The sequence below is a fragment of the Phodopus roborovskii genome, unplaced genomic scaffold (genome assembly GCF_943737965.1).
Source record: "Phodopus roborovskii unplaced genomic scaffold, PHOROB, whole genome shotgun sequence".
NCBI lineage: Eukaryota > Metazoa > Chordata > Mammalia > Rodentia > Cricetidae > Phodopus > Phodopus roborovskii.
In genome coordinates, this window is record NW_026126480.1 from 22,474,117 (window position 1) to 22,499,191 (window position 25,075).

Consider the following 25,075-nt stretch of genomic DNA (forward strand, 5'->3'; position numbering starts at 1 on the left):
CACCAGCAAACTCTGGAGATATGCCTGTTTCTGCCTAGCAATGCTTGGCTTACAGTCAGGCAGAGCCATAACATGCTTTTTATGTGAGCACTGGGGATTTGAACTCAGGTCCTCATTCTTTCAGAGCAAACACTCCTACCCCACCGAGCCATCTTCCCAGGCCCTCTTTTTCTTTTCCCCCTTCCTCTCTCTTTCTCTCATATATTCCAGGTTGGCTTCAAACTCACTATGAAACGAATCTTGAATTCCTGCTCTCCTGCCTCTACCTCCAATGTCTGTGCCCGTCTGTCTCTGTCTTTCTCTTTCTTGTGTTGAATTTTGAGGAAGGGTCTTGCTGTGTCTCAAAGGCTGGCCTTAAGCAGGCGATCCTCCTGTCTCAACCTCCCCACACCCAACTTTAGGTCCTGTTTTCTTTCGTCCTCCTCCTTCTTTTCTTCTTCCTCTTCCTCCTCCTCCATTTGGTTTTTTAAGACAAGGTTTCACTGTTCTGGAACCAGCTGGCTTGGAACTCATTGAGATCCTCCTGCCTCTAATCCCGAGTGCTAAGATTAAAGGCTTGTGCCACCACTGCTCAGTTTTAGTCCTATTTTCTAATTGTGATTATCCATAACTTTCAAATGCAAACATTGTAAACAACCATTTGTAAGGTGATGCTTTGGAAGATTGGAAAAAATGTTCTAATAATCAAAGAACATTCTTTTATGCTGTCTTTTTTTCTTGTAGGAGGAAAGTAAGTAGGAATAATTGTTAGGAATTGGTGGAAATTAAATTAGTAAGGATAAAAATATTTTTATGAGTAGGAATTAGTAGCACTTTTAAAAAAAAGTTTTTTTTTTTTTTTTTTTTTTTTTTTAAATCATGTGTATGTGTGTTGTTCTGTGCATGTGTATGTAGGTGCCATTGGAGGCCAGGAGAGGGTGACAGATCCTAGGGGGCTGAGATTACAAGCAGTTGAGTCGCCTGTTATATGTGCTGGGAACTGAATTCACATCCTCTGCAAGAGCAGCAAGTGCTCTTAGCAGCTGAGCCGTCTCTTCCGCCCCTTGGAGGTTCTTCTTAAACAACAATACTCAGTTGTCCTAATTAAAAACTGAACTAGTTGACTGCATATTAGACAGAGAGTAGAGCTAGTATCCTCAGTGCACCAATTCAGTCCATGGCCCTTCAACTGTAGATATGGAAAAGAGATTTCAGTTGTGCAATGAAAACATGGAGAAGGAAGAGAGGATCCAGTGTAGCCCAAACCACAACTTCACACACACTCTGCTCTTGGTTTAGGAAGAATGTCAAGTGTTGCCTATTTTTCACCAGAAGGAAAACAAGCTGCAAGTCTCTGCAGCCAGACATAGAAAGTATTGTTTTGAGGAAATGAAAGGGAGATCTCAGACATGCTAGGGCAGGATTATTCTTCCACTGTTTTTTAATTACAATTACCGTTCTAAAAATAGTTGCATTATCCTTCATTCACATATCATTGCTCAATAGCCCCATTTGTGGAATATGAAAATATTTGATGCCTTGCAAATGAAGACAGCTGGATGCTTAAAACCCTGTCTAAAGTTTTCAACACAGCAAGAATCTTAATGTATTCTTTCCCCCTGGTACAATCAAATTGTTATCTGTCAACTATGTTTTTATTTCTGGGAATAAGCAGGGTAGGGGAAAGATATTTTCTTTTAATACAGAACTTGGTGACTTTTTTTTTTTAAATAGTTTCATCTACTTACTTGAAAGTTGATGCTTAAATATTATATTGAACAGAAGGCAAGGCCAGTCTTCCAAAATGGCAACATGGCCCTCTGTGTCAGGGGAAAGGAACAGACACATGAACAAGTTGGGAACTGCATGAGAAGGGCTAGTCTATGCTCATTTTCTGGAGCCAGCTGTCCTGGAGAAGCATGAAGGCATCAGGATGTTGGTGTCAAGGGATAACATATTCTTCTGCGTTGGACCCAGCCTGGGAGCCCTAGTGAGTGGACAGCGTGTGGTGTGGTATGCTAGCGTGGAGGATGCTTAGCTCTGGATGCGCAACAGGGGTCTTCAAGCTAAGGAATAACTGAACATGACAACTGTGCCAAGCACCATAGACTGTAGGTCACCTTGAATTTAGCTTGGCCTTAAAAATTCATTATATGGTTCTTGGTGTTTCTCAAGCAGTCCACTGAGGTAAGAGGGACTCTGAAGCTTAAAACAGATCTCATTGGAATTTTCCAGGGAACACAGCCACACAAGGGCAAGTCATCTCAGAGCCGTCCAGCCAGAGGGTGGATCACTGGTGACTTTAAAGAGAGAAAAACCAGAATAACACGAAGTAGTGCCAGAAAACACAAGGGGTGTTCTGGGATACTTGGCTCTCTTTGTTTCCTCTTACAATTATTTTTATTATTATAAACAACTGTGCAGAAGGTTTATGCCATAACCTCTTCAATAAAATGCCATTATTAAGATTTTCTTAGATATTCTTGCGGATTTCTTCTTATGGCTACATCTTTTGTACAAGGTTGTGGTGAGTCTGTCTATTATGGGAGCCTTAGTTTCTCATAACATTTATTATTATATTATATATATTTATATGTTCTATTATTATTCATTTTTTATGAGGCAAGGCTTTACTAAGTAGCCCTGGCTGTCCTGGAACTCATTCTGTAGACCAGGCTGGCCTCAGACTCACAAAGATTCGCCTGCCTCTGCCTCCCGAGTGCTGGGATTAAAGGCAAGCACCACTGCTCTTGGATGTACTGTAAGATTTCAAAAGTATATTATTTTTCCTTTTAGTTCTGCGTATGTGTGTTTTTATGTACAAGTGTGGGTGAGAACCCTTGAAGGCCAGAAGAAGGTAGGGAATCTCCTAAAACTGAGCCATCTCTCCAATCCCATATTTAAGTTTTTAAAGGACAGTATAATGTTTCATTCAATTGATACAGAGATTTAGATTCTCAAAAAAGAGAGGTTAGCAGGGGAAGTTTTGAAATGATGGGGCAGCTATTTTAGAATGGGAAGCCCCTGAAGATGCTTCTTCTGGGGTTGAGGGTACTAGAGGTGTGTGGTTGAGTTCTGTCTGTGTCCATAGAATGTCATGCAGCTTGCTTCCATACCTCTTCACAAGTTTTTTAATCTGTGCACTCAAACCACATTGACTTCTGTGCCTGTGCTATGTTTTGGTTGCTATGGGCAGTACAGACTGACCCATCCCAGTGTGCACAGTACTGGCCTCACAGCGCATTGAAGACAAGAACTGACAAACGCAGCTGGTGGGGTTTGGAAAGAGGAAGTGCAGAGTGCTTAGGGGTGGATTTTAACATGAGGAGGTCAGGACTTTGCTGAGTATGTGTTCTTTCAGCATGAAAGCAGGTGCGAGCCCACAAAGGCAGTAGGGAATTTTCAGGCAAAGGGGTTCAGTAATCAATATGGCTTTTCCTGATAACTTTAAAGTTTACCAACTAGTCTGTCTTCCAAGTCTAAGAACAGGGTTCATCTAAAGGCATTTCTTTGCATCTCTGGCAGTTGCACAAATAAATGACTCAGCAATATTCAAATAAAGGAAATCCCAGCCAGGGATTAATAACAGTAAAGATATAAACGCATCAACACGATTCTGCTCACACTCAGGATCTGGAGATCTGTGTCCACGCTCAGTTTTATTGTATGTCTTTCTACTAGCACAAGTGCTTTTTGATACACAAACTCAGGGTTGCAAAGTTCCTGAGGACCACTCACCAAAACTTGCCGATTCTGCTTTTATATTGAGTGAAAATCATATAATTTTTGTCTCTAAAATATGACATATAGCAAGGAGAGAAGGAGAGGTTGGGAGATAGGCAGGAAAGGAGGGAGAGAAGGAGAGAAAGAGAGAAAGAGAACTTCCAAAAAGAAGTATATTAAGTTTCATTGTCCGTGTATGCAAGCTGATTCTTTGGCCATGAGGCTGGAAAGAACATGGGGCAGGACAACTGGGGCCAGTTGTTTCCAAAGCTGGAGAGATGGTTCAGAGTTTACGAGCATTTGTTGTTGTCTCCCCCTCCCCCAGAGGACCTGAGTTGAGTTCCAAGCACCCACATTAGGCGGCTCACACCCTTCTGTTACTCCAGCTCCAGGGCATCCTATATCTTCTTCTAGCTTCTTCAGGCACGTAAACACACACACACACATACACACAAATAAAAATCAACTTTTTATATGGGCTGATGAGTTGGTTCAGGGTAAAGGTGTTTGCCAGAAAAGCCTGGCAACCTGAGTTCAAACCCCAAACCCACAGAGGTGGAGGAAAGAGAAGAATCAGCTACACAAAGTTTTCCCGACCTCCACGTGTATGCTTCGGCACATGTGCCAAATAAATGCATGCACATATTCTGTGGTTAATAAAATGTTTTATACTAAAGGCAAAATGGAAACAATGTACATATTTTCATGGGTGTAATTTCCCCATATAGAAAAGTTGGCTGCAGACCCCATGCACCATGTTGCAGAGGGAGGCTTAAAGGCATGGAGAATGTTCACAATAAATTAGTTTTCAAAACCTGGTTTGATGCTCCACATCTGTAATCCCAGCACACCAGAGACTAAAACAGGAGGGTCCCCACAAGTTTGAAGCCAACCTAAGCTACACAGGAGGACTCCATCTGAATATATTAATCTGTAAAGAACAGGGTACCATGTAAAGTGTCAATGTGGTAAAATTAGCTCAAAATACATAATTACAAAAGAAACTTAACAATGAATAGTTTCCTAGAGATTATACCAATTTCATGAAATTATATATTATTTTTCTTCTCCATGTTTGTGTTTTCCAAACTCTTTATCACAGGTGTGCATTGGATTTTGATTGAGTGGATAAAAGCCATAGATATTTCTGTTTTGTTTTGATTGTATATAGAAAGGAGAGGGTTAAGTGGAACTTTGGTTTGGTTTTGTGTTATTTAGGGTCAGATTTAGGGTGTGAGGCATGCTATGCAACCGTATCTCCAGCTCTTAAGATTCTGAATTGATATCTGAGTGAAGTAAGAAACCAGCTCCCTGAAGAGGGTCCATAGAAGCTCTGTTGCTTTCATGTTATTTATGTTTCTTAGTGTCTATTTCATCTTTACTTATGTGTGTGTGGTGGGGGATGGGTATGTGTACATGAGTACAGGTGCTTGCAGAGGCATCAGATTCCATGGAGTTACAAGATCCCATGGAGCTGCAGTTATAAGGAGTTTTGAGACACCTGATGTGGAAGCTGGGAACTGACCTGACAGAGTTTTCTTTCCAGCCTTGTTGTTTGTTTTTCTGTTTGTTTTGAGAGATGTTCTCATATAGCCCAAAGGGGTTTCTAATTCAGTTAGTAGAGGAGGATTGCCTTGAACTTCTGGTCCTCCTCCTTCTACTCCCCTCCCCCCTTCCCCTGCACTGGGATGCTGGGATGATAGGAGTATAACACCACAACAGCTGTTGATTTTATTTGAAAACATTAAAAGAAAGAGAGGGCCAAGGTTCAAAATAACTTTATAAAGAGTCTTTTCAATAATTCTGCACAAGGACAGGTTCAAGTAAAGGCACCACTGGCTGTCATCCCAACCGCTAGCCTTTTAATTGAAATGTGCACGGTGTTTCTGAATAAATAGTGTGTTTGTGGTACTTGTATGTGAGTAGCCTGCCATATATGGTGTGTGTGTGTGTGTGTGTGTGTGTGTGTGTGTACATGCATATGAAACTGCTTGTGGAGGTCAGAGGACAATTTTCAGGAGTCAGTTCTCTCTTCCTACAATGTAGGGACCAGGGATTGATCTCAGGTCCTCAGGTTTGACAGTAAGGGCCCCTACCTGCTGAATCATACCAATGGCCCCCATTCTTATAAATTAATTCCTAAGAACCTGTAGGTTACATTTTAGTAGAGAGATAAAGTTAGAAACAAATTTCATGGGTTTCCATATGGCTAGATAGTCGTTTAGTTGTTTCAATTGCACATACTGAAAACTCATCTCATTTTATTTTATTTTTTGAAACAGGTTTTATCTGTGTAGCCCTGGGACTCCTGAAACTCATTCTGTAAACCAGGCTGACCTCTAACTCAGAGATCTGCCTGCCTTTACCTCTTGAATGCTGGGATTAAAGGCATGTGTCACTACCACCCAACTAACCCATCAGTTTTTAAAATTTTACTATATATTCAATTTTTATGTACTTTGGGCCTATTTCTGGATCCAGCTACTAGTCTGTTTTTATGCTAATATAAGACCACTTAAATCATTTCTGTTTATTGTATTATTTGTTGGCCCTAGGGATTGAACCTAGGGCATCCTGTCTGCTAACTAAGCATTCTACCATACGCCTATAACTCCAACCCTTTTTTTGCTTTTTATTTTGAGACAAGGTCTAAGTTGCCTAGCCTATTCTTGAACTCACTCTGTAGCACAGGCTGACCTGGAACTTTCTACAAATGTGCATTAGACTCCTAAATAATGTGGATTTCAGGCCTATCCATGGGACAGGCCTGGCTAATTACCACTTCTTTATATTTTGCTTGGAGAATATTCAAAAACCCCAACCTACTTTTTTTTAAAAAAATATAGTTTTATATTTTTGAATTACTACATTCTTTATGTAACTAAACACTTTTGCTGTGCTAATGATACTCTTCCTTTATTTTCTGTTCTAGAAAGAGCAGTTGAGTGCTGTGCATTCTAGCAAAACAGGGCAAAAGTTTGCCATTGTTCTGAAGGCTGTTGTGTGGAGCATCTGTGAAGAGGTGAGGTGGCTAAGGGGCCTTCAGCTTCTTCTAGCCACATGACAAAACCCCTTTCACATTGCAGCATTGAGAGCTGAAGTGTCTTGGCCAGGTCTGTAAGCAAGAACTGCTCTTCAGTCTCATTCCAATGAGGTATTGCTGCTCTGCAGTTCTGAGCTGCTGGGTCATTCCATTCAGAAAAGCGCCAGGGAGGAGCCCTGGAAGAGCTGCCAACACATGGTCCTTGTGGGTGCCTGATGCTTAAAAACTAATTTTTAAGGCTGGCCATGGTGGCACACCCCTTTCATCCAAGCACTTGGGAGACAGAGACAGGTTTCTGTAAATTCAAGGACTGTCTCATCTACATAGTGAGTTCTAGACCAGCCAGGCCTACATGTGAGACCTGTCTCAAAACAACTAAACCATAACCAAAACCAAACCAAAATGAAGAAAAGCCAAAGCCAAAACTTACTTTTGTAGATCCAGATGTCAACCTAGATTTAAAAGTGCAATTCCCCCTCTCTCTGTCTCTGAAACACACACACACACACACACACACACACACACACACACACACTTTCAACCTTTGTCAGCAGAGAAGAGGTAATTTAATTTCCCCATAAGCAATAAATGTCTTCAAGCCACGGCTCCCTTCTGCCCCTGGCACTGTACTGTCTTTCCTCACTCCAGTTTAGGTTTTCCCAAGGTAAGCTCAGTGCTTTTTTAATCCAACCAAAATCCCCTTTCTCCAGGATAGTGTTCCCCTTCCCTTGAGCCTGTCTGTTGATATTTTTCCTGCCATTCTCTGTGCCCAGCCTCTCTGCTTTCAGGTTTCTCCCTTTGCTCTCGTCACCTTTTATTTTCCTGTTCTGATTCTCCCTTTGCTTCCTTTGGCATTTGAGGAGCATGGTTCAGCCTGGGCTCTCTATTGGAGAACTGCCCAGGCTCTCCTGTTCTTTGGCTCTGGTTGAGTACATTCATGAAGGCTCTGCTCAACGGGGTGAGGGTGAGGCACTAAGAATAGAGCAGCAGCTCAGGTCTCTACCAGGAATTGGTGCGCAGGATTCCACGAGCTACCATACCCCTCCCCGGAAGCCCCCACTCTGCCACCTCCCCCATATGAGAGGGTGTCCCACTCCCGAGGCCTCATCCTAGGTGTCCTCCTTTGCTCTTCCAAGGTTGATTGGAGATTTTGTCCTCTGACAGCACCTGTAAGTTGTGATTCCTTGATCTACATGTTCTCTCTCTGAATGATCATTGCCAAAAGAATTGTCAAAATGCAATTTAGCAGAGTAGAACATGAACTTTGATATGGATTGTCTAAGGAGCCTGGGATTTCAGGACAAGTCAGCACCTGTAAGATGGGAATAGGAATGCCTGCTTGGGTGTGTGTGGAGGGGATGTGAGACTTGATGGAGGTGATATATACAAATCTTCTAGAATAACACTAACTCATTCTATAACTGCAGTAAGTATCAATGCAGCCCAATCCTATTCGGTTTCCCCCAAACAAATTTAACATGTTCACCCCAAGACTCTCCTGCTTTCATGCTTATGTGATTTCTGGGTCATGTCATTGTCTCCTCCAGTCAATCCAGCAGACCAGGAATTTGATTTTGAGTGTTTGACTTCAGAGCTTAATCTTCCATTAGACTAGCAGTTCCCAAAGTCGATTGTTATCTCAGATCAATTGCATCTCAGATCTGAAAGATGTTGAATTAGATTCTGTCACATGGAGCCTGAGTTGGCTGCTGCATCAGAGGGCACTGTGATGAGACTATTTATCATCACTGACTTCACCAATAAAACCAGGACAGCATCTACTTCCTATGTGTCAATAGTGATACCTAGTATAACCATATCTTTACTGTGCACCAGGAAATGTGCTGGGGATTTCCACCTATCACCTTACTTACCTCTCATCAAGCCCCTAGAGTAGATAACAGAATACCTCCATTCCAAGTAGGAAGAAACTCAAGTTCAAAAAAGATCAATCAGTTTGATTCACAGGGGTCCAGACAACAAGAATGGAGAGTAGGTATTCTAGTTAGCATTTCTGTGGATATGATAAACTCCATGACTGAAAACAACCGGGCAAGAAAGGGCTTATTTGACTTATCTATTAAAATCCATCATCCAGGGAATCCAACACAGGGAACTCAAGACAGGAGTCAAAATGCAGGAACTGAAGCAGAGGCCACAGAGGACCATTGCTCACTGGCTTGCTCTTGCTAGCATTCTCAGTTACCTTTTCATTCAGGTCAAGCCCATCTGCCTAAGGAAAGTACCTCCTACTATGAGCTGGGCCCTTCTACATCAATTAGCAATCAAGAAAATTCATGCATCATAGGTCAATATAATGGAGGAAAATTTCAACTGAAGGCCTTTCTACCTTCCCAAGTTCATCAAATTGACAACCAAGATTGGCTACCATAATAGGTATGTGAACTTTTGGGATTGAGATGAGGATTATGTTAAACATATTTAAAGAACTTGGTACACACAGGTGTTCACCAAATAATCTTTCCCCCTTTCTTTATGTCCATGCAATTTTATTCATGCTCAAGAAATTTAGATTGAGAACAATTACTTTGACTTTAGCTGTACTGAGAAAATTGACAAGTTCAGCATTCTGGGAGGTAGAAAATAAAGGCCAAAGTAGGTACAAATAGAAGATAAATGGTTTTTGGGTTTCCAGCCAAGAGAAACTCTAGGAAATATAATTTAATATGGAAGAACAGGCCTACACATGGAGACCATCTCCTGTCTACTAAGGGTCAGAAAAAACAAGATAATAACTCTTAACAGAACAGTCAAGACACATGGAGGGCCTCTTACCCCCATTTGGCCAGCTATTCCTTGTGTAGACCTTTTATGTGATAAGAGTTTATATATCAAAGCAGAGGCAGCTATAGTTACAATAAAATTCTCTTTGTTGATTCCAGTGAGTTTCCACCCATACGACTTTCTTTCCATCCCTTCCAGGCCCCAAAGAAAGTCTAATTTCTCTTCTATTTGACAGCTCTTCAAATATGTGAAGAAAGTTACCTTGTACTCCCTGGGGCAAAAACTTCTGTTCCTTTAATCTTTCCTCGCGTGACATAGTTTCTAGTCTCATTACATCCTGATCTCTCTCCTTGTGCACAGTGATAATTTCCATTTGCCAAGTCTTCACCACAGACAGTATGCCGTGTGGATACTGACCAAGCCAGCCAGTCCAATACTTGCTTTCTATATGACCCTTAGTGATGCATTCTGAGACAGCATTCTTTCTCTGGGCAGCCAGAATTCTTTGTGGACTCAGACTGAGTTGTGACTTAGGCCCCCCACCCCCACATCTTGCTCTTTCATGAAATCCTACGCAGGCTTCCCAAGATGGGGCCCTACACTCTCACCCATTATGAAGACCATTGTTCTATATCAAATTTGGTTGATGTTATGTAATATCTCTTTCTCTACTGGCTTTGCATCACCTGTAAAATGAATGCAAACATCCTAGCTTTTCATTTAGGACATGGGTACAAATTCCAAGTCTGGGCCTAGTTGGAAGTCTTAGATCATTTCGTAACTGGCCTGATATGGAGCCTTTAGAATGTAAACCAAAGCAAAACACGTTTAAAGCATGATTGATACTTTCTGTGTGAACCTGAGTCAGCCAAGTCAACTAATCTGTAGACTGGGGTAAGAACTGCTCTCCTCACAAGTGGGTTGTGAGGATGCAGGGAGAAAAAGAAGGAGATGCCTGGCAACAACACAGTGCAGAGATGCTGTGGGATGCAGCAGCCCGAGTCTTCAGGTTACTGGTACTTATCTAGCTGTGAGTCCAATTAATTAGGTCAGCCTCCAGCCCATATTTCCATCTTGTATGTAATATCTTTTCTAATGCTGTGTTAAAATTCTATTTACACAGAATTGTCCCCTCACAAAATGGGACAGAGTCAAAGTAAATCTGCTTTGAAACTCGGAGAAAGTGGGAAGTTCCTCATGAAGTTGTTTGGTCTTGAAGCCAATCCACCTTTGGACAAAGGTTGTGTGCCTTGCAAAGTGCCAGAGATGGGTCGCACGGCTTTGCAAGCACTGAGTTCCAGGAACTTGTCTGGCTAGAATTCTATAGTCACAGGGGCTGGTCTACTTCAAATAACTGAGTGGACCGATTTAATGCTAATTTTTCGTTCGTGGATCCAGGCCACATTTGCCGAGCTCTAGCTGGATATCAGCCTCTTCCCCGCCACCCAGCCCCCTCCAGCGGTTGCTAAAGGGAAGCAGGTATGTGTCAAAAAGTAGACAGTTGCTTTGTTATCAGCGAGTTCAACATATAGGAGGGTCGCCAGTTCTTTGTTTGGGTCTCCCTAGGAAGTGCTTGGGACGTAAAAATAAGGCAACTTCTCCACCCATTGAGCGACCAAGTTGTTCGTTATGTTTCATTTTTTTTGTTATTTTCTTCTTAAAATTCTTTGCAACTCTTTCTTTTTGCCCTGCTCCCTCGGATGCTTTTGCAAAGCAGATGCCTTGGACTCTGTAACATGTGACAGAACCTGGCTCCAGTCTCACCCCATGGGCCAGGCTCGCTTAGAACTCGCGACCATTCCCCTGCCTCAGCTTTCCGAGGGCTGGGATTAAAAATGTGCGCACCACCCCAGGAGGCTCCACCAGACGCTTGGAGGGTAAGACAAATAAAAAGAACGCGAGATCGCGAGCAGTCGAAGGAAAAGTCTTCTAGAAACGCTGGGTATTAGTGCTCTGGTTCCGACTAGGGCAAGCCAGGGGTTTCAGGAAGGTTCTGGCGCTGTGTTCCTAAAATGTGGTTTCCTAGATGGAGCTGGAGCGGAGTGGGCGAGGAGATGCTAAGTTTACTCAGCGTTCTGCAAGTAAGGGAGGGGACGAAGAAGGAGAGCTGGAAGGAAGGTACTAGCCAGGGATGCGACCGAGGGGCAGGAGAAAAACAGCGAGCGCTCGGAATCCGAGCCACAGCGGCCGGCCGCAAGGAGCCGGAGACCTGAGGCGAAAAAGCAAGGGCTGGGGCAAGAAACCCAGAGAGCGCACCGATTGGTCCTCTCTTCGGGGCGTGCGCTCCTGTGCGCCAAAGGATTGGTAAAGGGAAAATAGCAGGTAAACCAGCCCTGCCGTCTTTCCATTGGTCAGTGGCTTCTCTATCGGTCAAGCGATTGGCTAGCGCGCCGCGGAGCCGAACGCGAATTGGTTCCGATTAGCCGCCAAGACCTCTCCATTCGCGCGCTCCGATTGGCTGGCGGGAAGAGGCAGGTATCCGGGCTCCGCGGCTCCTCCATTGGTGGGCGGGGAAGGGGGGTTGGGCACAGCGATTGGTGGGCGGGGGGCCGGGCCTGGGCCGGCGGGGAGCGGATTGGTCGGAAAGTAGGTTAGTGGTGCGACATTTAGGGAAGGCAGAAAGTAGGTCAGGGACGGAGGTGCCTGTTTACCCGCGCCGGACTTGCCGCCGCCGCCGCCGCCGCGGGAACCGAGTGCTGGTGCGGGCGCGGGCGCTCGCGGCGAGTCACGGTGAGTGTCCGCACGGCTGCGGGCAGCGGCTGTCTCGGGGCGTCCCGTCGGGGGTCGCGAGCTCCCGGGCCGGCGCACCGCCCCCGCCCCCGCCCGCGGCGCAGCCCGGCCGCCTGGAGCCCTGCCCGACGTGCCCGCTGCCGGCCTTAAAGGGCCCGTGCGACTCCCAGCCCCCACCGGGCCGCGGGGAGGCTGCGCCCCTTAAAGGCGCCGCTCCCGCTCACCCCCATCTTCCCTGCCTGGGCTGCGCGGCGGGCGGGGGAGGACTTGGGAGGGGGCCCGGACGCTGCCGGTGGGCGCGCCCACCTTCCTCGCGCGGGCATCACCACCTGGCCCGGGAGGGGGCGGCCGGCGGCCTCTTAAAGAGACAGCAGTGTCCAGCGGTGGCGATGACCCGAGCCCGGAACGAGCTCCGGGATGCGTCCCCGGGAGCTTCTGGGTCCCTGAATGGATGGCTAAGACGCAGGCACAACGATGCTCTGCAGTGCCTGCCCAGCCAACCCCTCTGCACTTCCCTCTTCGGAGCAGGGTGGGGGCTGGGAGGGCGTCTCCGTCGAGTCGGGGCGTTCACGCTGGCCCGTCCCTTCGGCCTGTCGTGGGGCTAGCACGGACCCTGATAATTCCCTGGCGGGCACGAACCAGGCCCATCCAGTGTGCGGACAGCCGTCGGTCCTGTACCGCCCGGTACCTGGGTAGCCCTGGAGGATGAGTCTTTCCTGCCATCAGCAGGTGCCTGATGGCATAGGGACAGTACCCAGCACTTGGGTGGGCATCTTGCAAACCCGCGGAGGGTGCAACGAGGCTTCCCTCAAATGCGAGTTTAACAGATAATTGGGGAAGAGGAAGGCTTCCACTGGAGATTGCCTCGGCGTTGACAGCTTGGGGATCTCGGGTTTGCTGGGAGAAGTGGAAGGTAGAATTTTACGCATCCTTGGGGCCACATGGCAGCTGGAGCTGGTCGCGATCGGTGCCTTGGGAAGGAAAGGCTGCGTTGGACGGCGGGCGTCTGCTGTCAAGTTTGTGCTGGCTGTGCTGACCTGTTCATCCCACACCTGTTCCCCGTGAATCTTCTCCGGTCCTTTCGCCCTCATATAGCCTCGTTTTGGCCCTTTGGCCCTTGCGGTCGGGGTTCCTGTTCTGTCTTAAGTTGTTACTTAAGCAAGAAATTATTAGTCAAGTTTTCTCACACAACTTCCAAAAATCAGATTCTGTATTTACGAGTAACTGCTTTTGATTGTGCCAGTATTGCCAAGATCTTCGTGGGTTTTTTTGTTTGTTTGCTTTTGTTTTTGTTCAGGTAAACTGGTCATTAAATGCATTTTTTTTTTCTTTTTTGGCACAACTCTCGCTTGTCATTTGTCCTTCTGACATTTGCTGCCGTGCCCCTTTTCAATCTATTTTTACTTAACAACTATTATTTTTATTCTTAAGTTCCCATTGATACCAGGATCTGTCAATTTGGGTTGGTGGATTTTCTAATTAATGTACCATTTGAATCATGAGCTTAAAATAATCGTTGCTGCTCTTGAGCAGTTTTGAATAATCTCAGGCTCCCAGTGCTTGCACGAAAGGGGGGAAAATAGCTGCTCTTAAATTTGATTTCCATACCAGAAAAGTTCCAAAAATATGTAATTTTTAAATACAAAGTTTGATCTTTCGGATTTTGCTTTGTTCCTGGGTACACATTATTGCTAAATCTTTAAAATGGTTTGTTGAACATATTTAGAAGGGTTTGAAATTTCCTAGGCAGATTTGAAATTGGGTGTATCAGCGGAAGCTGGATCTATATCAACATTTTGGTTCTATCTTAGATGTCGCCAGTGAATAATGATAATGTTAAAACAGCAGTTAAATTTGTACTTTGTTCCAATCTCTGCCACTTAAAATGGGAGAGGCTCCGATAAGGTGTGGAAGAGCAGAAACCTGAGTTAGAGGCATGCAGCTAGGTTCTAGCCCAGGCTGGGACTCGGATGACTGTGCCACTTGGAGCAAGGTACTGCGTCTTTCTGGGTTATGTTTGCCTTAGATGGAAAGTCTCAGACAGCTGAACTAAGGGATGTCAAGGGCTCTTAGGTTATACATGCCTCTTAATTATTTAATAGATTTGAATGAGGGTAGGTATTAACCTCTTGGAGCTGTCAGAACATTTGAGTGAAAGTCCTCTTTCCATGGGAAAGTTAAGCAGATCAACAGACGGTGTTTAAAAGGATCCATTTCAAATGATTTATAATTGATGACGATTCACCCGGTTTCTGCAGTTTGCAAAAGAGGTTTACATGCCATGGGGCAGGAAAAGGAAATGGCCGTATTTTCAGATTTATTCCTTCACATCACCAGCCTCACTGAGATTCCTATACCCGAAAGTGGATAAGTGTGCAGAAAGACATGGCCGCTTTATTAACAGCACTGCATATGAGCTTCCAAAAATTAATGGTTTTTATCTATCTTTGGTGGGCAGCCTGATTTCTTTCCATGAAGTTTTTTCTTTCTGTGATCTCACAGTCATCTCACTGTGGTAGGAGAACATGAAGATTAAAGAGCCCCTACCACTCACAGCACTGTAGTTTCAGACAGTGACTTCAGTGTTCTGTTAACTGAAGTAAGCATTTGCAGGGGGATTAGAAAAGACAAAACCTTTTCTATACTTTGAGGTTGAGTGAGGAGCTCAGGGACATAAGCTTACCCTCCTCTGCTGGTCTTCTCTGTCATTGTCCCTTTATCACAAGGCTCAGATTGACCCTAAATATGCTTCTAAATTAACTTTTCTCCCCCCTTCCATCCACCTGCTCTGACTTAAGCTCCTCAGCATTGCTTTCCTTTTCAGGACACAATATCCATTCCCTTCTTCTCCCCTCCCCTCTTCTCAGTGGGAGAAAACATTCCCCTTCCTGCTGAGCTCTTGAGTGCACAGGAGCACCTAGTTCTGGTGTCAGAAGGTGCTGGCACTTGGCTTGTGACTTTGGACAAGTCTCTGACTTCTCTGACCTCGGTGTTGCTTCTCTGGTGCGGTGATAGTGCCTGCCTCTTGGAGTCTGTGTGTGAATGACAGGCCATGATGCATGTCAAATGCCTAGCGCACAGGAAGCCTTTCCTCAGTGCCAGCTGCTACTCCCTCCCACCTCTGCCAGGCTCCTGTCACCAGAATGTCCTCTGAACTGTTTGGCCTCGGACTCCCCACCAGTGTTAGACGAACCTTTGTTCTGATTTAGGAATAGGAAGAAGCAGACCCATTGTGAGCCTCTTGTACACTAAGCAGTTTCCATGTGTCCATACTAGGTGCTCCCAAGTCTGGATGTGTCCCCACTAGATGCCAGACTCCCCAGAGCCGAATATTCTCCCGTCTTGGCTTTTCTTCCTACTTCTCTTCTTTATACTCTACTATTTCTAAAACATTTCATTGAGTTCAGGATTGTTTTGGTCCCCTGGCAGCTTACTCTCACTTGTCTTTTCTTCTCTGAAAGTCACCCCCTCCTCCCTTTAGGTCATGTTGCTTTCTTGATTTTCTTTCTGTTTCACTGAAGGTCAACATCTATCTTCTGCTGCCCACATTGCCCCCATCTCACCTGGAGTCCACTTCCTCCTTCCTGCTTTACCTGTGGCAGGTCCAGTAGTGTCCTGTGGCTAGCTGTAGTGGCCTTGGAGGTTACAGGTTTACAAACTATCTTCAAGCCCCACTCCCCTGCATAAGTACACCACCTAGGAGCCTGGAACCCTTCATGCCCCCCCCCCCCAGCTGTTTGACCAGTGGTTTTGTTAGGTGGTTCCAGCTTTTGCTTTGACCTTCATAACCAGTGGCCAACTTGCTTTTCCTCTGAATCTTGGCATCCTCCTGATAGGATCTATCCCTAGCTCCCAGAGTTGCAGTGTGGACTGAATGACTTAAGATACAGGACATGTGTGTCAAGGTCTTCACCACGCTTTGCAATGGCTCAGTGGTGTTGTTCCCTATTGCTCTGCCAGATTCCTCACTCTGCTATGGGGCACTCTCCATATCCAGCCCATGTGCTGACCCACATTTGTGTACATAGGACTGTTCAGCCAAGCTGAGGGGTGGTCCATCCTATGCAGCAACCCTAGGCCTGGCCCTCTCAACCTTCAAGTCTTCACATAGCCACACTCTTTTGTTCCTACTCAGGCACTTGGACCTTTAGGAAGCATCTTTGCTTTGACTTCCCCCCACACTTGGCAGCAGTGTCCCCAGCCCTGGCCCCTTTTCTAATGCCTGTAGATTTGACTGTGGTCTATATCATGGTGGACTGTCCCTGGAACTCTGGCCTATGTGTCCAGACTGAGCACTATGCCAGAGTTCATTTTGGTTCCTCCCAAATAATAGCCACAAGAGGCCTTCAGAATGTATTTGTCTGGTGCTCATCCCAGGTGGAGACTGGAGAAGGAGGGATGCATACTGCAAAGCAGTCCTGGGAAGGGGAGCTTGAGTTGGGGATAGGGAAATGACATGTCCTTCAGGGGAATGCTGAGCACTGGAATGGGGGAATCTGAGTGTGGAAATATAGTGGCAAATGGTTTTTACTTGAGTACATGCTGTCCTTTTAAATTCTGTAAACTCCTGTTTGTCCAGCCTCAGTAAAGAAGTCTATCTGATTTAATATCCTGGTTAATGTTGTTTTGGACATAGACTGAATAAAGCATTTGTATGTATTTTCCCCTTTCACTGCTGCTTCAAATGTGTGACCTGGACAAATGAGTGAGCTTCTTTGAGTCTAATTTGTTTAAACTGTAGAAGAGGAATAATTATGGCAGTGGTAGTTAGCATTTATTGGGCATTTTCTGTATGCCAGTAAATATGTTGCGTACCTCAGGCTTATTAATCTCATGTAGCCTTTGTCATTCTCTTGTGAGGCCACACCACTGCCCTAATTTACAGATGTGGTGGCTTTGTAAACTGCTCAAGGTTACTCAGTTGCTAAGGGATGGGCCAGGATTTATCTATCTGACAGACTCCAGAGCCTGATGGGAGGGATAAGAGTATTAGATCCCATGTGCCAGACATCATGCTACGAGCCTTATATAGGCTTGCAGAGATTGGGAACTAGTCTCAGTTGACAAGCCTGGTATGCACTGTCCTTCTAGTAGTGCTGGTGTCCTTGCCATGGAACAAGGGGTCACACATTTGGATATTACCCTAGCAGCAGTTACAAGGGCTTGTGAGCATCTTCCTACATCCTATGGTGTCTAACTGCTATCTCTGGCTTTCTCTTGCCTGTCAGAGGCTCTCAGGAAAGCCCCTGATGCGTATTCTTCCTCCCCAGGATCCCTACTGTCAGATGAGCTTCCTGAAGAGACTCACTGACACTCGTCTTGTCAGAGACATCTAGGATCTCTCCCCCAGGAAGGAGACTTCAGAAGTCTCTCAATGTTGTTGTTCTTATCCCAAAGACACCCCCACCAAGCGACTGCTGTACCCCACCCAGCCTTGGTGGAGATATATATGTTTTTAATGCCAATTGTTTCCTCTGAATACATTTAGATAGCGAAGGGAACAATGTTTTATGTGAAGAACCTGTTACATAAAAGTGGGTTATATAATGTTCAACTATATACCCCCCCCCCAAAGGTAATGATCACTGGCTCTCTGGAACAGAATTAACCTCAGGTTGACAAGTGTGAAAAGTGATGCTATGCCCTCACTCCTTTTGAACTCTGCTGTCCTTGCTGGGGATCTGGAGCAGGCTGGTTGGGAATGGGCTGGATCTGGCCTGGGATGCCACCGTGAAACAGGCTGGAAGTTGTCTTTTGAGAGAGGAGATGCAGTGATATCTTGACAGCTTGTCTTCAAGCTGCTTACTCCTTCTCACTTAGACCATCAATACCACCTGTTTTCACTTTTCTGCTTCACTCTCCAGTCTTCTGGGTTATCTCCATTCAACATGATCAGGCAGATGCCCTGGGTCCAGTCTTCTTGGCCCATTCAAGGCTGCCTCTGCTACTCTGGGTCATCCCTGCCCCTGTCTCCAACCTCCATTACCAGACCCCGTGTCCAAGCTTCCATGCTGCTTATCTAACTCTCTCCTGTTGACTGTCCTAGCTCATGATCCCTTGGCCAGAGAGGCCTTCCTCTCCCTCCCTTCCTCTGCCTACCTTGAATCCCTCACCCCACCCTCTTCCTTTTGTTTGTCAGTCATTTATTCCAAGGCAGTGCTGTTTCACAGTTGGCAAATTGCTATCACCTGCCTAATCAGGATGGTCAGTTCCTTCACTTTTCAATTGTTTGATGAACTGTCTTCCTCTCACTTCCTGCTTTGTCTCCACTCATCCATCTTTCAGTGGGATTTCCTGGAAGCTCCCAGGTGAAGGGGGAGGACAGTAAACAAAGGAACCAAAGGAAGTGAAACAATAGGGAGCATTGTCAGGGAAGATGCTTTAGTAGGGTCTTCAGGAAGACATTACTGAGAAGATGACTTGAGCTCAGCTTCTGAAAGATCCAGGAACAGTTTCTAGGGAAGAGGGTCTGGCTGGTACCAAGGTCCTGATGTTGGAGGCAGCTTGATTGCCGAGGGAGAGGGAAAGTAAGAGCTGGTATAAGGGTCTGGGTTTCTGTGGTCAGATGCTTTCTCTCCTTTCTCTTCTCAGGAACCTTGAGTCCAGAGTTAAAGGCCTGCAAGATGAATTAAAGCATTTGCTTATCTCATGTAACTAGTGATTCATTGTTCCCTGCTTTGAGGGCCTTTCATGACATGGAAGGCATTGTTTATATGCTGTGTTGCATGCAAACAAATTAAGGGTTTGAAGGGTTCTCTCATAAATGTACTGCTGACAGGTGTCACCATCCGTTACTGTTTTAATTATATTTAGTGCAGACTTCTGTATATTGTTTGACATGCATGCTAATCTTAAATGTTTTAAAAGTTTGTTTGTAATGCAGTTGATGGAAGTTTGGTATGTTTGTCTATATATAAATATAAATATAAATATATATATATATATATATATTTTTTTTTAAAGCAACCTAACTAAATAATGGTTTAGTTTCCTGTCAACCTCAGGAAAGCCACTTAGGGACAGCTGTAGCCAAAACCATATGGCTTTGTTCTAAAGCTGTGTTAACGTTAATTAAGCTGCAGCTTTCAGGGCTCTCGTCTGTGGTGTGTTACAGTTATTTACTGCTGGCTTTAGCTGTCTATCTTAGTCACTTCTACTATTCCCAGCCTGTCGGAAAGCTTTATGAAAGGAATTTTCCCCCTAACCTTTCTGCCCTTAAGAGCTGCTCTGTTATTATATAAGTGAGCCAGTAGAACTCAGAGTGGAGGGTACTGTGAGCCAATGTGGTGTGCTGAGACATTTCAGAAGGAATATTCCCTTTGGAACTTTGATTTCTCAGGGTCTTCTCAATTATAAAATCCTGTGTTTTCACAGAGTAACAGGAAAATGAAACATGACCTTCATCGTGCAAACCTGCTTGGAAATGTCCCCCTCCAGATTCTTCTAGCAGTACATGGCAGGGGGATGAGGGGAACTTAGAAGCTGCCTTGGCTAGTGCTCAGCAGTTTTGCTTTCACACCCCTCTTATCTGTCTTTTTTAAAGGATTTTTTTTCCTAGAACTTTTGGTCCAGATAGGAATTTTGTGTTCTTGGTCATCTAATCTCCCAAATCATTATGTAAATCACCTTTTCTTGGACTCTTAGGGATAAACATGGTGACTGGTTTGTTTGCTTGAGAAATACACTTGTGAGAACCCTCAGGGACTGGGATGAGCTTGCAGCTGAGAACAGAGCTAAAAGAGTGTGGGATCCAAAACAGTTTTAAATGTTAAATGCAAATCTATTTTCAGTACCCTGCTGGAGGGGAAAGGAGCCCAAGGCTGGAGACGATAGAAGCCACTTCTGTTTCAAAGAAGGAAGGGGTTTACCATGGTGAAAAAAGCCATTCTTTCACCAGGCTCTACCAGCCCTTCCCACCTCTGAGTCCTGTTTTTGGCATCTTGGGTCACTCTGCCATTTGAGACATTTGATATTTAAGTGACGTTGGTGACTGAGCTCAGCTGGCAGTGTTGAAAAAAATGACTGAGGTGAGCATGCTGTACTGTCTGTCCTTGGTGCATTCTGGAGGGAAGGATTGTCGCCACACTGGGGTGACAGGGCACTTTTAGTGCTGTCCCAGTCTGGTCAGTTAGGAACAGTTATGTTCATTTTCACCCTCACTTGAAGGCACAGAAGAGTTTGTGCAAGGAGACACTGTGCCAGGGGCTTCCCTATGGAGCCGGGGTGCATGGAGCCTCATCTTCTTCCTTGGGTGCCAGAGTGTGAGCAGCAATGTCATCTGTTTGTTTCCCACCATGTCCCAGGACCAGCCATTGAGTTGTCTGTACAGATTAATTGCCCAATAAATACCTATTTATTTATTCAACAGGTGAACTGAGTTTTGTGAAAACTCCAAATGTCTCTGCCTTGCTACAGGACATACGCAGGGGCTTGCTCTTGTATGTACTTAGAAGTCTAGGTAGCCATTTCTTTTGGGCATCTGTAGTGTCCTTTACTGTCAGCTGACGTTCATCTTTATGCTGTCTTTCCTTAGCTCCGAAGCATAGCTTAGCAGTGGCTAAGTCTCATCAACAGAGGCTCACTTGCTGCACATTTATTTGGGCATAACAACACATTCATTATTTAGTCAACAGATTGTCTGAAGGGCTATATGCCAAAACATCAGGCTAGACCCAGGGGCAGAACTGATTTGTTTTTGTGACCCAGGAGCCTTCAGGTTTTTTATTCCTTAAAGAGCATCCCATGGGCTGGGGCAACAGCTCATTTGTAAAGTGCAGGATGAGTACACAGATGAGGAGGGTAGAGCTTATCTTCCAAGGTGGATATGAATACATACAGATAACTCAAAGGACAGAGGTGGGGATGATGAGAGTACATTCAGAGATGGGCTAACCTAGAATTGAAGGTTTTAAAGTGGGAATTGAACCATGGAAGATTATTCAAGGCCTGACTGTGTTTAACCCACTGTGTGATGGGGAAACAGGGAAGTCAGTGACAAGTCAAGGGTTACCTAGTGACCATTTAGACCCAGCTATCAACTCCATACAGCCTAGAGTCTTTTGAAAGGAGGGATTGCCTGGATCATATTGCTATGGCTGTGTCTGTGAGAGATTGTCTGCATTGATGACTGATTTGGGGGCACGGTCCCAAGGCTGAGAAAGCTGAAGAGTGATCTGGCAAGCACATTTCCTCTGTGGTTTCTGCCTACAGGCTTTTGCCTTGAATTCCTGCCCTGACTTCTTTCCATGACAGATTATGAACTGGAAGTGCAAGAGGAAATAAAGCCTTTCCTTCCCAAGTTGCTATTGGCCAGAGGGTTTTGCTGCAGCAACTGAATGAAAGTAGAACACCTAGTGTGATGGTTAATATCCATTGTCAGCTTGGGGTGGGGGGTATTGTAGAATCTCCTAGGGACAGGCACACTTGTGAGGCTATCTAGATTAGGCTAGCCTCTGGTTATGCCTCTGAGGGATTATGTTGATTAGCTTAGTTGAGGAAGGAGTGTCTACTTCCAGAGTGTGGTACCATACTGTGGACTGGAGTTTCAGACTCAATGAGAAGGAGAAAGGGAGCCGAGCACAAGTATTCATCTCCCTCTGTTCCTGAATGTGATGTCATGTAACCAGCTGCCTCTCAAGCTCCCCATCATGATGGACTGCACTGGAATCACAAGCCCAAATAACCCCTTTCTCCTTTAAGTTGCTTTTGTTGGCATATTTTAAAAAATCAACATGCTTATCACCATTATTATCATTATTGTGTATGTGTTTGGGTACACATGTCATGGTGAGCATGTAGAAGAGGACAGTTTTGTAGGGTCAGGTCTCTCTACTTCCAGCTTAAAATGTGTCTTGGGCTGGAACTCAGGTTATCAGGTTTTTGTCATTAGGTAGCAAGTACTTTTTCCCATGGAGCCATCTCACTGGCCCCTTGTGAGTTTTTATTATTTTATTATTTTTATCACAGCAACAGGAAAAGTAAAGAGACACCTATCAAAGTAGTAGAGACCGGTGGGCAGTGGCAAGCCCATGAAATTCTTTTGTTATGACATGATAATGTTCATGAAATACTCACACAGGAGCCCTGTGTGAATGCTGCAGTTACAATGAAGCATAAAGGGCTAAATGCAGCTGAGGTCTGAGGAGTATGCAAACATCTGTCAGTGTAAGTGGCTGTTAAGGATGTGAACTACACTGCACTGTGACCAGACACCTCAGTCATGAATTCTTCAGAGTCAAAGCATCATGTTGGAAGACAAGTGTTAAGAAACAAATCCGGTTTGTCTGTAGGGAGCACAGAAGTAGGAATGGAATAACTACATTCTAGGCTGCTTCCACACCGTCTCTTAAGCAGATCAGGGATGGCTCAGACTGAGCCCAATTGTCTGTTGAGCTGCTAAAATAATTCTTATCCAACCCTTCACAGTGTGGGTGGGTCTGATGTTTGAGAGAGATAAAGGAAGAATGCAGGCTTTGAAGCTGTAACCAGTGAGATTGTGCTGGCTTTCACAGGTGTTGCAGCAAAGCTGGGCCACCTCCAGGGCTGGCTGGAGGATGTGGCGCTGTCCACTACATGGGTGCTGACTCATGCTACTTTGTTGGGTAGGAACATTTTTCTTGTTGTTTTGTTTTTGTTTTGAGACAGGGTCTCTTGCACCCAGTATGTCTTTACATTTTCAGTGTAGCTGAGGATGTCTTTGAACCCCTGAACCTCCTGATTCCAGCTCCTGAGTGCTGAGATTACTGGTGTGTGCCACCACCCTGTTTGTGCAGTGCTGAGCATTGGACCAAGGATTTTGTGCATGCCGAGCAAGGATTCTGCCAGCTGACCTACATCTCCAGTCCTGGGGCCATGCTTTAAAGATAGTTACTCATTTTTGTACCCAGACGTGGATAGAAAAGTTATATACAGATAGTCACTCAAATGTTTTCTTCTCTGGGAATGTCTCAGCATAGAGATGGGCATCTCCAAACCAGAAAAACAACTGGCTGGCCAGACATTCTTAGATGGTTTTTCTGTCCTTAGGCATTAGGCAGAGATCCAGAAGAACCTACATTAGCTTAGAATTAATAAATGAGCCAGCACACTGTCCAGGTAATATCCAGTTGTAAAGCCTGTAGCTGCCACGGCATAGCAGAACGTTTCTTGGTGATCTGCCAACTCTTAACTTCATCAGCATATTATGTGTAGTCATCTGTATTAATAGTGGTACCTAACCCTTGGCTGTTGATGTATGCTAAGCATTGTGATAAGTATTGACTAGTCTTTTCACCTCACTCTTTATGACAATTCTATGGGGTGGGTGGTATAGGTCTTGTTCTCTTGTTGAGGAGTCTGAAACTCAAGGGATGCCTCAGATGATGTGTGCTGTGTGAAAAAACTGGAATCTAAACCCCAGTCTTACTTGGGAGCCTACTTTTTTTTTTTTTAACAGCTGAAATCTTTTTTATTTCTTGAATTGCAGAATGCTTCCTGTCTCAGTTGGGGGGCTTCTCACAGCACAGTGGGGCTTGGGAACCCTTTTTGCTTGATAGACATAATACCTTGCAGTGGTCCCAGCTCATTGCAGCTCTCTTTTCTTCACAGCCCATGACTGATGTCCTGCCAGCTGCTCGGTGGCTGGTGAGCAAATGGATGCCAGTGGTGAACACAGCATAGAGACTGACTTTTGCCAGCTTTGCCAGCTAGCCCATAAGGAACAACTGGACCAGAGAATTCTCTAGGTCTCTGAGTGGCTGGACAGCTTTTAGTCCGCTAGGGTTTCTGCATGGTGGTCATCAGATTCTTCCCTTAAAAGCCTTTTCCAATGGTGCCATCTAACATTCCCAACGGATTTGCTAAGCAGTTTTTATATATAGGCAATGGCTCATTTGGTCTCTGTGATGACCCTGGAGGAAGACAGGTGTTAGGGAGTCTGCATGCGTAGACTGGGGGGGGGGGTGTTATTCTGGAGAGTGTGAGTCACTGTCCAGGGCTCCACAGCTGGGCAGTGGCAGACTGAGGCTTGAAGTTGCATTTCTGACTTTAGCTTCCATTCTACCCAGGCTTATTCAGGTTTCCTTTTCCCCTTGTTTGCTAAAGCTGTCCTTGAATGTTCTGTATACTGTATTTAGAAGCCTGTGGGATCTGCAGGAATGGTTAATTTGATATGCTTTGTGCTATATTGTTAACTGAATCAGTAAATAAAAGATCACATGACTGCTTCTTGTCTTGGATTCAGCTGATATATACCTCCCCAAGATGATACACAGTATGCACATGTCCTTTGCAATAAATTCCTGGGCCAGAAGCCCCCCTACCTTAAAAAAAATCCCAAGGCTTTTGAAGATGACAAAGCATAAAGTTCATATAATTTTTTTTAGAGAAGTTGACCATTGAGTTCTTGGTCAGGAACACAAGCTCCTATGATAAGTTTCCATGGAGACGTTAGCCTTGGCCCTTGGCTCAGCTTGCAGTGCCTTTGCTGGAAATGGAAAAGCCGATTTCCTTTTTTGGGTTTTCTCAGTTTTCCTCTGATGGGAGCAGAACTCGCCTTTGAGGTCCTGTGGTGATGTCCTTTATTCAAAAGTTTTCCATGAGATAACACAGAACCAATACTTTCATACACAGATTTGGACACCCCTTTGAAGTGTCTAATGGCCATCAAGGGACTTTACTGGAAATATGTAGAAGTGGTATCATTCAAGCTGCTTGGGCTAATTCCTCTGTTAAGGAGACCCACAGACACCTGACTCCCATAATAGCTGGGCTAGAGTGACTTCTTATGTGTCAGTTCAGAATGAAAAGTGTCTAGGCCTGGTGTCATCAACAAATGGGTTCCACTTGGTGACTAAAGGTAAAACCTCATTTTACCTT

At 45.0% G+C, this 25,075-nt stretch overlaps 1 protein-coding gene across 2 annotated transcripts in view; it reads left to right on the forward strand.

Annotated features, from left to right (window-relative positions):
• The first annotated feature begins 12,051 nt into the window (after positions 1-12,051).
• Bmal1 (basic helix-loop-helix ARNT like 1) overlaps positions 12,052-25,075 on the forward strand; it is a 99,698-nt gene continuing 86,674 nt past the window's right edge. For both annotated transcript variants that reach the window (XM_051192707.1, XM_051192708.1), the window contains exon 1: positions 12,052-12,220. The gene's annotated coding sequence lies outside the window, so the exon portion shown is untranslated. The remainder of the gene's footprint in view (positions 12,221-25,075) is intronic.